General features: G+C 38.9%; 1 protein-coding gene across 9 annotated transcripts in view; it reads right to left on the bottom strand.

Annotated features, from left to right (window-relative positions):
* LOC120758783 (cadherin-12) overlaps positions 1-13,119 on the bottom strand; it is a 578,611-nt gene that overhangs the window by 276,546 nt on the left and 288,946 nt on the right. The window contains exon 1 of one of the 9 annotated variants that reach the window (XM_040077460.2): positions 6,217-6,289. The exons of the other annotated variants lie outside the window; for them this stretch is intronic. The gene's annotated coding sequence lies outside the window, so the exon portion shown is untranslated. Of the gene's footprint in view, positions 1-6,216; positions 6,290-13,119 lie in introns of those variants that run through there. 9 annotated transcript variants of the gene reach the window in all.

Consider the following 13,119-nt stretch of genomic DNA (forward strand, 5'->3'; position numbering starts at 1 on the left):
CAGATTCTAATAAATGCAGTCAGGAGCTAATGCAAAAAGGGAACAGATTAAAAACCTTTGCCCTCCCCCCAGGGACAGAAAAGACTGTTGTCTCCATCAAGTGAGAAGTGAGGAAGAGTGCAGGTGGCTGACATCATCCCACCCAGCACTAAGCAGAAGTGATTGCCTAATTGAATAACCTCCTGTTGGCAGAGAGACATTGTTCAGAAATGGGTGATCCCACCCCCCTGACCTTGCAGCCGGTGCCATTCAGTCAGATGGACAAGTACAAATATCAATGTGAAGAGCAGGACGGATCCCAGCTGTAACTTCCTTCTATCCAGACACTCGGGGAGAGAATTTTGACAATGTTATTTGAGATTGTTTAAGATGAGATGGTTTCTTATTAGGCTAAAGATTGAGGTTGGATTTTTACATTTAGCACCGATAAGCAGTCATTCCAGATATTACAGTTGCAGGAAATCTGACAAAGTTAGTCAAAACCAAATTATTATTTGTAAAAGGGACTCGTGTCTTTCAGCTATCAATTAATTAAAGAAAAAGGAACATACTGTTTTTTAGCAATGTGATGGCGGTGAGGGAAAATGAAGGGATAGTTAAGGGCTGAAGATTGTGAAGTGATGGGGTTAGGTGGTGGTTTTTTGTTGTTGTTTTTTGGGTTTTTTTTTTTTTTTTTTTTTTTTTTTTGTTGTTGTTGTTGTTTTGTTTTGTTTTGTTTCCCTATAGATTTTTTCCCCGTAAGTTGCTAAGAGACTAAGTACTGGTGCTTAGAGGGTGCTTGACCAACACAAAGTAGCCGAAGTCGGGAGGCAGAAGATCACACGAGTTTTGGGGGAGGTAAAAGGACAGGGCTGGGGGAGCTGGGAGCTGTTCTTGCTCTGGGCATCGGAGAGGATGGTCAGGCTGCTCTTTGCTGCGTGAGGAGTCCACTGTCCACAGAAAGTTCGGTCCTGGGAATTCTACCACCATCTGCTCGTGTGCCCAGGAATTCGGAGCCCCTTTGCCTGCCCTGCTGGAGCTGGGCCAGCCTTGCCCGGCCGTCACAGCTTCTTCAGCACTGCTCACTTTGCCGGGACACTCCCCCTGCCTGCCGGGGACATCCTGGCGTTCCAGCCACCAGGCCCGGAGTTTTCCACCGTTCCAGTTTAGTGCTCTCGGGGTCCCAAGAGATCAGACTGCCCCCGGCTTTGTGAAACAAAGCCCCTCGAGGTTCCCAGTTCTGTTTATTATTATTATTATTGCTGTAGTTGTTGTTGTTTGTTTGCCGTGTTATACTTACTAGTAAAGAACTGTTATTCCTTTCCTCATAGCTTTGCCTGAAAAGCCTCTTTAATCTCCTAAATTATAACAACTTGGAGGGAAGGGATTGGAATTCCCCATTCCTAGAGAGGCCACGCCCCTCCCTAGGTCTTTCAAACCAAGACATGAAGGTGAGGTGTCATTTCTATTGCTCTATATACCTCCTTTGTCATCTGTACAAATTGCTAAAATTCTCTGAATGGCAGTTTCACAAAAATATAGCACTGACAATATTATTTTTCCTCCTGCTTTTTTATTTTTCCTATCTAAGCGTGCCAGAGTGGGGCAGAAACTCTTTTGTCTAGAATCAATGTGCAATCAAACCATGATTTATTTAGTTTCTCAAAGTATTATCCCATTATTACTATCACTATAAATAACCAAAGATACATACCAAAAGCCAAGCCTATATTTTAAAAATGAAAATATTAACGCACCAAAGCACTTGAAAAAAAATCTTTAACCCTAATGCATTCTTAAATGAATGAAATTCAAGCATGTGCTTAAAGGTTTGGCTGAATGATGGGACAGCTCAACTGCTTCTCCAAATTGCAGCAATATCTAAGAGAATGTTCAAACACCTGAAAACACGATGACACATTTCCCTACAATCATTTAACAAACTTGTAGCATCGGCTTGAAAACAGAGAAAAAAAATTTAAAAATTTAAAAACAACCTTAAATCACAAATGCAAAACATAGATGTGTAATTGGTATTATAATACAGTGCAGGCAGAGACTCATTTCAGATGAATGATGGGGACAATAAGTAAGAATCCTTAAAGTGTTAAACACCACGATTGCTTCCTCCACTCCAAGGCCAAAACACTCAATCACCAGGCCCCAGCTGTTCCTTCATGGACTGACAGATTTGCGTAAGTTTGAAACTATAGCAAGTGGGTCTGACATAGAATGATTTGGGGTGAATTACAAGCACTCTGCTGAAAGTCAAGTCCATAGTGAAGATACAGACTGAATTTTAAAAGTCATGAAGAGGATATGGTTCAGAGATATGGTTCAGATGCCAAAGGACATAATTCATAAAAACAATCCATAGTAATCTACTCCTGCAGGCCAAATGCCAGCTTTACTGCTGGGAATTATGCCTGAGCAGTAGACTTGTCTACTGGCAGTATATTCCCCAGTACTAGTCAGTCTGCACAGGCTAGGATTAATGACATCAAGAGGCTACTACTTTTTAAATTACTACCTTTTTATGCAAACATAAAAATACCATGTGCTTCCAAACTAAAGATTTTGCAGCTTCCAGGATAGTAACTGATGTTTCATCATATCCCTCTGGAATTACAAAAAGTAAATTGATAACAAAAAAAATTGGTTAATTGGTGATCTAACTATACCATTTCCTAGCTTCTTCTCTCTTCTAAGGCCTCTTAAGTCTCTTAGCAAGGAAAATAGCAGGGAAAAAAACAACATATAAACAACATCTATCCTAAGAGAACTCAAGGCAAGTTTCTAGATTTAGAGACTCTGACCCACTAAAAAGATTCTAAAGTACAAAAATAACAGAAAAGAGTATCAGAGGCAAGGTTTCTAGAGAGGAATTTGCTCTTTTCCTGAGCTGGCAGACCCCAAGGGATGTTCAAAGATACCAATCAATCCTGTAAAAGTAGTCATAAATGCAGGAGTTCATAACACATTTACTCTTTGGGAAAGAATGTCTTGATTGTTTTAACACACTCCAAAATCACGCCAATGTCCTCGCTGATTTGCTCTTGATCTTGAAGCCAAAAACAAAATTCTTGTAAAAGTCAGCAGGCTGATGTGATGAGGACACTTCTGTTCCCAACACATAATTAAAAATCCTTCAAACTATTAAAGCTAAAATATGCTGAAGAAATCCATATTTCCTCACAGTTGCCTCTTATGTGGGTAAGGGGGAGGCTCAAGTGCTCTTTGCCCTATGTTCATAAATAAATGTTTTAGCAAAAAAACCTAAAACAAATCATGTATTTTTTACAATTTATCATTAATCTTTAAATAAACTCCAACTCAGAAATACTTTCAGTACATTTTAATGCAACTGATTGAAATCAACCCTCTTCTCTACCCCCATCCCCAATATATAAACTCGTACAGCAACACTTAACATTATCTTCCAAATAATATGACAATTTTTAATCCAGATTCCCAAATCAGAGTTACAAGATATTCCAAAACAGTTCCCCTCAATCTGTTTCTATCAGTCAAAATAAAGGCAGTGTTTTATAACATAAATTGCACTATCACTACAGCATAAGAGATTTTAATTCGTAGTGTATAGGGAGAGATAGCCTGCCTGTCCTAACTGGTGATTAGTTATATTTGAGGAAAACACGGTGTTTGTTACAGAGTTGACTACTAATTTTATGGCATTAACAGGACAGACAGTCTGGTCATTCTGTTTTCTCTTAAAGATCAATGCTGTGAATTACCCAGACTAGTCTGTGGCTAGCAGAGCAAAAGGCAATTTTCAGCTGGTGATGGTTTTCCTTTCTTTAAGTGCCAAAAAAGTCTTTAATGATTACAAGGTCTAATTTTACATCTTAGATTAGATCTAAATATCTAAATGGGATATTGCTGTGCGGATCAGAGACAGTATAATAACTAAGGAGAAATCAGCTCTGGAGAATACAAGTTAATCATTCGGCAGAATAAGCAGTGTGCCAAAATAAAATCATCTGATGTACTAGGATATCTGTACTCACACTTTCCCTTCTTTAGCAGTTCACCTTTAGGTTTCAAAGCCTGAAAGAATTATCCCTATTTATAACATCACATAAGCAAGAATACCTGTACACACTGTAGCTTCTCTGTGACTGGGGAAACATCACAGAAATCACAGAATGTGTAGGTTGGAAGAGACCTTCAAGATCATTGAGTCCAACCTATGCCCTAACACCTCAACTAGATCATGGCATCGAGTGCCACATCCAGTCTTTTTTTAAACATGTCCAGGGATGGTGACTCCACCACCTCCCCAGGCAGACTATTTCAGTACTTTATCACTCTTTCTGTGTAAAACTTTTTCCTAATTTCCAACCTGTATTTCCATTGGCACGGCTTAAGACTGTGTCCTCTCATTCTGTCAGTTGCTGCCTGGAGAAAGAGAACAACGCCCAGCTGTCTACAGCCACCCTTCAGGAAGTTGTAGAGAGTGATAAGGTCACCTCTGAGTCTCCTTTTCTCCAGGCTAAACAATCCTAGCTCCCTCAGCCATTCCTCATATGGCTTGTTTTCCAAGTCCTTCAGCAGCCTTGCTGCCCTCCTCTGGATGCGCTCAAGCATCTCAACATCCTTCCTAAACTGAGGGGCCCAGAACTGGACACAATACTCAAGGTGTGGCCTGACATCAATCAAATAAGTTTAGAGCCCAAAAGATAAAATTATTTCAATATTTTTATTGGCCTATTCTGTAGGAGAAACTGTTCATAGACTCACAGGAACTATCTTTTACTTATTCTCTGACATCTCAAATCTTTATGTTCTATAATTCTGCTCCAGATTCCTGCAACACACTGCAATATTACAAGAGTCACTAAATAAACTTGTCTTTTCACACTCTATAGACTATTGTTCAGTAGTACTACCCATTAAATTAGTATTATTTGAATATGTGTATGATTAAATAAAAATATTAAATTCCATTTTATATTCCATAAAAAACTACATATCATATTCTGTTCAATCTTAGAATGTTTTCAGTTATGCATAGGTGGTAATGACTTCAGGAGACTCAAGTTCCTTTGAAATGTCAGATTTCACACTACAGGATGTAAACGTGTAAAAGAAAGGCAATCTAAAGTATCATACTTTGAAACTTAGAGCCTATTAATCAGAGGAAAAAAAATACATTGACAAGGTGACAACATCCTGCATGACAACAGTGAGCTTGATGTGGTGTTCAACTTTATTAAAAATCAGAATTTATGATGCAGCAATTGAACCTGTTCAGTTGTGGTGACATGAATTGTCCTGAGTGAATAACATACTATATTAATATTTTAGTTGAAATTCCTGGACTGTATGGTTGATTAATAAGCTGTACTTCAGGTTGAGAATATATAGCTGTTCAATATAACTGGGTTATGAATAATCCTTATTACTGAAAGAGCAGCCTCCTCTGAGGTTCAGAACAGACATGTCAGTGGAGCAGAGGGAGTTGTATTATTAATCCTCCCATGTTCAAATGTATGTCAGCAACCAACAGAGGTCAATACATATCCCACAGCATTATGCAAATGTATGCATTATTAAGGCTTTTTTCTAGTCAGGAGGACTACAAGAATGTCATGAGGTTGTTCAGGGAGAAAATCAGAGGGCCAAAGCCCAACTAGAATTTAATATGACTACTGCTGTTAAGGACAGTAAAAAATGTTTTTACAAATATATCAGCAACAAAAGGAGGGTTAAGGAGAATTTCCATCATTTACCTAATACAGAGGGAAACAGTAAAAAAGATTAAGGAAAAGGCTGAGGTACTAATGCCTTCTTTGCCTCAGTCTTTAATAGCAAGAACAGTTTTTCTCAGCCCCTTGAGCTGGAAGACAGAGATGGGAAGGAAAAGAAAACCCTGCATTATCTAAGGGGGAATGGTCAGCAACTTGCTTATACACACACAAGTCTTTGAGGACAGTTGATATCCATTCAAAAGTCCCGATGGAGTTGGTAGAAGAGCTTGCCAAACCACTTTCCATCATTTACCAGCAGTCCTGGCTAGCTGAGGAGATCACAGTTGACTTGAGGTTACCACATGTGACACCCAGCTACAAGAGCCAGAACGTGCAGGACAACCAGATGTTCAGCTCACTCAGCATGGGTTTAGAAAAGGCAGGTCCTGCTTGACAAGCCTGATCTACTTCCATGGAAAGGTGACACACTCAGTGGATGAGAAAAAGGCTCTGGATGTTTTCTTACCTGGACTTTAGTAAATCCTTTGATGCCATCTCCTGCAGCATTCTCCTGAAGAAACTGGCTGCTCAGGTCAAGTCCACTATTTGCTGAGTAGAAAACTGGCTTGATGGCTGAGACTGAAGAGTGCTGGTGAATGGGGTTACATCCAGGTGGTGGTGGCCATTCACAAGTGGCCATTCCTGAGGGCTCAGTAGTGGGGTCAGCGCTGTCAAATATCTTCACTGATGACCTAGATGAGGGTACCAAGTGCACCCTCAGTCAGTTTACAGGTGACACCGTGGTGGGCAGCAGTGTCTATCTTATGGAGAGTAGGAAGGCTCTTCAGAGAGATCTGAACAGGCTGGATCAAAGGGACAAGGCCAATTGTAAGAGGTTCAACAGGGCTAAGTGCTGGGTCCTGCACTTGGGCCACAGCTACTCCTTGCAGTGCTACAGTCTGGGGGCAGAGTGTCTGGAAAACAGCCCACAGAAAAGGAGTTGACGGTGCTGATGAACAGCCATGTGGATCCAATCCATGTGCCCAGGTGGCCAAGAAGGCCAATGGCATCCTGGCCTGTATCAGCAATAGTGTGGCCAGCAACACCAGGGTGGTGATTGTCCTCTTGTACTTGGCACTCATGAAGGCACTTCTTGAGTCCTGGGTTCAATTCTAGGCCCCTCACTAAAAGACAGGCATGGAAGAGTTGGAACATGTCCAGAGAAGGGTAACAGAGCTGCTGAAGGGTCTGAGAAGTCTTGTGAGGAGCAGCTGAGGGTGGTGGAAGTGTTTCCAGGTGGATCCTGGAAAAAAGGAGGTTCAGGGGAGACCTTATCACTTTCTACAACTGCCTGAAAGAGGTTGTAGCAAGGTGGGGATTAGCCTCTTCTCCCTGGTAATGAGTGACAAGACCAGAGGAAATGGCTTCAAGTTGCACCAGAGGAGGTCTAGACTGGATATTAGAAAAAAAAAAAAATTCTTCATCAAAAGGGTTGTCAGTCATTGGGACATGCTGTCCAGAGAATTAAAAGAAGTTGTAAAGATAAAAATCTCTCATTACCTTGTATCTAGACCAAGAACATATCTAGATATCTAGACATCAGGAAGAAACAGAAGAGGTGCTTGAAAATAAAAAGTGATGCCCTAACGAGATTATAACATGGGAAGTTATGTTTGATTAGCCAAACAGAAACAATTACTTATGGAGTTATACAAGAAGTTTGAGATTAATGAAATGTTGAGAAGACTTTTGCCAGATTCCATTCCTTGTTTGCTTGCATGACTACCCAAGGTTCTGAACTGCTGATATGCACCATTACAGTGAATCAAGATTGCTTCATATCCAGCTTTGACTTAGTCATACTACACTTAGAAGCACTCTGCAACACTGGAACTTCTTGGGAATAACTGGTATTTGAAGTCTTTGAAAATGAGAATCACTTTCCTTTGAAGAACTGTAAAAGAATAGAGTTTTTAAAAAACTCTGTCTACCACTGACAAGCAACAGTTTCTGTATTAAAACAAAACAAACAAAACCTCAAAAGAAAACAAAACCCAAACCCCAATGAAACTGAAAATTACTGTTTTGATCTCCACTCTTGTCAGGTGTTTTATGGCAGGAAATCTAATCTTTAGTTAAATCAGTGAAGACCTAGAGAAAATCCAGTGTAGTAGAATGGAGCATAAACCCTCATTCAATTTCCAGGAAAATGAAGTTATCCGTTTGGGGAAATGGAAGCATTTATATTTCTTCGTTCCCAAATCCTGAGAGTGAAGACTCCCCAACTGTGGCTACATGTTTAAGTAAACACTTTTCATACATTTTTTAATGCAAGAAAATTGTACACTCATATAGTAATCTGACCAGAAATCTTGACACAGAAGTGCAAGGGGCTAATAATTTGCAAGGAAATACTGTAGGTTTTGGATAGCTTTGTGGTTATGAGCACAGAGAACACAAATCCAAGAATCAGATCTAACCCTGCCCAGAAGGAGAAAGACAAAATATTGCCTCTCTAAACTTATTTTGGTTACAATGGGATTTAATAAAACATAGTTGAAACAATAGCACACTAATCACCTAAGAAAGATAGTGAAGTGACATAGACTATGCCTACACAGAGCATAGACAGGCTTTCTCCTTCATGCCTGAAGCATTTGATAGGAAATAACAAGTTCTGGACTTAAAAATCCTGCATTAATACAATATTCCATGACTTAATAGGGATTTTTTTCCAGAGCAGTTCTGCCCTGTGACCCACCAACTCAGAAATTTGCTTGGGATTGTCAAAACCTTTCTCATGAGAGATAGCAGAGTATACTGATAAAAAAGCATTTTGTTGAGCTGTTGGAAAAAGATTGCATTTAAATAGCATGTTTAGTGCATTCTCCTATATAATCACCCTGACTACAAAGTCTCAAACACGTACAGTGAAGCAGCCACTGATCTCCATGCAGCTCCTTGACAAATCCAAGTACTGACAGTATTCAGGACATGTTCTATAACCATCTGGACATCATGAAACAGGGAAAGGAAATTAAATTGGAGATAGCTAGCCAGCTAATTTGATCAGTTCAAAGTTAACAGCATCACCGCAGTATTTCCAAAAAGTGACACAGATCTGCATTACAAATAGTTTGGATTTTTTTTTTTTAATTAAAAACAAAAATAAAAACAAAAACATCTATTTTAAAAATAGGAGATGAAATCTGTAAAAAGATTTGGCTTTGACTTAAAAAAACCCAAACAACGAAACAAACAACAAAACAAAACACATTATCATTTTGCATGACATATAGCTGTTTGACATTTCAGTTAATGAAAAATTTTGACTTCTTCATACTATTTAGATTTCATCATACTTTTCCAGTGCTGAGAACACAATAGGAATCAAAAGAACAGTTATTTGTTCAGCTTCCACGGGTCATATTTAAGTAAGTTCCCCAGACAAAGTATCTTTGGCTCCTGTCCTTTATCAATGTGTCCCTATGGCATAACAACTCCATTCAACCAAAATACCAGCCTTGGCAGACTTTGCTAGATTTTACATCTTTCATTTGCTTATCTTGTTCAAAAGACAAAATGAACAAAAAAGAACAGCCAAAATAAATCAAAATCCAGCAAGCACCTAATAATATTATCTCTGTATTGTCTCATCTACATACCTCTTAACTTGAGAGATGCAAAGGTGAAATTTGACCACAGATTTGCATTCTGGGTGCAAGGTTCATTCATGCTTAGAAATATATTTACCTGCATATAAGACAACACACAACATCACTATTGCCTATGATTAGTGATCTGTAAATGAATGTGTAGCACTTTCAGCTTTCATTTCTTTTAAGAATTGCAAAATGTACAAAGACTTATGGGGTCTTTTTGCTTGCTAGGCTGGGGATAACTTATAATAATGTGAATATTAATTAAAGAAAAACAAAACAACAAATCTTTTCTCCCATCCTACCAAGATGATGAACTTCTTTACAGAATAAAAGGGAAAATTCTTAAAAATCATGTATTTGAAGTGATGATGTTTCTCATCCCAAGTCACCACTACATGTCATGGGGCCCTGCTCTCCTGGAGATAGCTGAACACCTGCCTACCCTTGGGAAGCACTGATTTAAATCCTTGTCTGATTTTTCCACCTCTTACTCTTCCAATATTTTCCCCAGTCCCGCTGGTGGAGGAGAGGGTGAGTGATTGCACAGGGTTTGGTGTGTTTTTTTTTTTTTTTTTTTTTTGTTTTGTTTTTTTGTTTTTTTTTTTTTTTTTTTTTTTTTTTTTTTTTTGTTTTTGTTTTTGTTTTTGTTTTTTTTTCCTGGCTGGGATCAATCCAGGACAGGTGTGAAGGCCAATTCTCCACAATCCTGATGCTGTAAAGATCTCTAACATTTTTCCTCAGTTTGTTTTCTATAACTATTTCTCTGTAGTATTTGAGGTTCAGCAACAACTGAAGGTGCACAAAGAGAGAACTGACAGAGCCAGGATATCAGAACAAAACCTCATTAAAAAATCCACAGTCCCTGAGATGCTAACTCTGTTGATATATCATGGTAAATGCAGCTTGTCTCTGGAAAATCTAAAATAAGAAGGATAATTGGCAACAGGATAATTAATCTTTCTAGACTTTCATTTTTCAGGGCCCAAAAGCTCACTCCCAAAGTGCTCCATATAAGAAAATTTCAGAGCACACTGAGTACTAGCCTTCTCTTTCCATCTCAATCACCTTATATTTTTATCAGGAATGCAGAGGGAAAGATAACTACTCCTGTGCTTCATACATTTCTCTGCTGATACAGAATTGAGAAGAGATGGCAAAGACCATGTCAGCAACCCTTATCATAATACAAATTTTTATTTTCTCTGCCAATACAATTCAGTTACCATAGTCCTGTTTGTGGTACTAACATTTTGATTACACACCATTTTCAAAGGAAAGGACTGTTACAGTAACCACAGCAGCACTTAGTATTTTTCATTTTCAAAGAATATGACAGGCATCAGCTAATTATTTCTCATAGCCCTTTAATTCTCTTTAGAGGGGTATGGAGAGACGAATTCAAACCTGACTGTAAATAAGCCAAACCATCTCAGCTTGCCATTAGTGCCGGAGCAGGCTAGTTAACACGTTATTGTCCAGTGCCAGAAAGACTATTTTTGTTGACTTCAACAACAAGTTGATTTTATATGGCACGTCTGAAAAACAAGGAATAATTAAGTCCTTGCATTATAAGGTTTATAAGGCTTATTTATAAGGTTATTCCATTGCAAAGCAACAAATCCTGTTTTTTTTCAATCCAGTAAATCTCATAAGCAGTCTAACCTTTCAAGCCTGTGAGTGATCCTACTGACTTCAGTTTAGAAGCTTAAGCACAGGTACAGATATTTTACAGGTCTGGGAATGCAAAAACAAGCACTTTCAGTGTGAGGATGGCTGTCAGCTGAGGATGGAGGCACAAATTGTTCTGGCACCTAATTCTAAACCTGTGATTTTAGATAGTGGCCTCTGTTAGCCACCCAAAAGAAAGCTTGCCAGGTCATTACCTTCCCTTTCTCCTCTCTCTTCTACTGTGCATGAAGGTGGCAGGCATATATTTGATACGTGCACAGAACTATAATCATATACTTTATCTTATGCACTACACGCACCAGCAACTATTAAAACCTGATGGTGCTGAAAGGCTGTGAACATTACATCTCTAGTAATGCACTCATTACTGCAGTGCTGTCTGAGTGTTTGGCTGCTATAAACTCACTCTCTCAAGAAGAAACAGAGGAGTCCTGCTCCAAATCTTATGGGTTTATACATGAACTGAAACAAAGTATCATCCCAGTGAATCAATACACAAGTGAATCTCTTCTTAGAATGTTTCTTGGAAACCTTCTTTGAAAAGGATGGGGAAATTTTCTAAATTAGTACACATGGACCATCAGACATGGATAAACATTTTATCTGCAAGTAGCTGAAGGTTCCCCATATATTTCACACATCTTAGGAAAAGTGACTGCATAGCGATCCTTGTATGCAAAAAACCCTCCCTTCAATAACAAGCATCATGTCATCCTCTTCCTCTTTCATTTCTTTTCTCTTATTTCTCTCCCTTCAATAGCAACAGTTTCCCTTGGATCTTTAGAATCCTTTGGTTTGAGCTATGTACCAGGTTGGGTACCAGAAGGCTGCGTGAAAGTAAAAAAAAAAAGCTTTTCTTCTGCTGTCACTCTCCTTTATGCACATATAAAATAGAACATTCCACAGAAGATTTACCCCCACTATAAGACTGAAACTTGCTTTATCTTAATTGCCATACAAGAGCACTACGTATTTTGTCTCCCTTTGAAGCTTTCCATTCCCCATATCCTGCATTTCATTGCTGCCTGCATTTCTTCCTTGAGTTCAGCTCTCTTATTTCAAAATTCTTCCTTGAAACTGATGTATTTTCTGACTTTCTGACAAAAATTAATGGCTTTTCTTCCGAAACAAGGTATGATAGCTAAGAGTTTTCCCTTGGCTTGACTCAAGCTTATCATTTTGCCCAATTCTCATGCCTGTCTCTTTCTGCTACATCACAGCTGTAGTATTACAGATAAGCCAGACTGACATCTGTGTGGAAGGAATGACAGATCTGCTTACCTCTATTAAACCCAAGCTGGGTACACTTGCCTTGGCATTTCTGGGAGGACTGTGTAGTAATGGAGGATTATTTAATAAAAATAGGTCTCCGGGGTTCATTTCCCCAGAAGTTTACTATAGCCTTTAGTGAGAACCCCCAGCTGAACATCCCTACCCCCCACCACCCCCCCCCCAGCCCCTTGCTTGATAGGCTGGAGGTGTTCAATAGCCCTTCTGTCCACAGATTGGAGCTTTGGAGCTAAGAATTATAGGACATAAGTGCTGAACGCTTCAGGCATCCCATGAAGCCAAGTTCACCCCAGACCTCCACTCAGAGGATAATCTAATTATCAGTGTTATTGTTTACCATGTTAATGTGTACTGTTACCATGTGTAAAATGTGAATCATGTGAAAGCTGAAACCAGTAAAACAAAAGTTGTGCAGATTCATATTTTGTGTTCACTCTTCATAGGTTTTAGAAATTAGACTCATAGAAGATAACAGTACAAGAAAGCTTTATGGAAAAGTGAGAGCACTCATTAAATGAAAATAAAGAGTATGATTACTTGAACTCTAATTCAGATATACACACATGAGGAGATACTGGAGGTGACAAATCTGCTAGGGAGAATTCCTTGTAATTTTTTTTTTTTTTTTTTCCCCCTCGGTCTGGTACATCTCTGGAACAGACTCAATATTTTTAAATTTCAGTGTAGTTTTCAGTCTCTGACACATTGCAGATCTACTAAAGAAATCTTCTACGCCTAAAATAACACCATTTATTTTAAAATAATCAATACATCAGGTAGATAGAGCA

The sequence above is a fragment of the Hirundo rustica genome, chromosome 1, assembly GCF_015227805.2.
Source record: "Hirundo rustica isolate bHirRus1 chromosome 1, bHirRus1.pri.v3, whole genome shotgun sequence".
Lineage (NCBI taxonomy): Eukaryota > Metazoa > Chordata > Aves > Passeriformes > Hirundinidae > Hirundo > Hirundo rustica.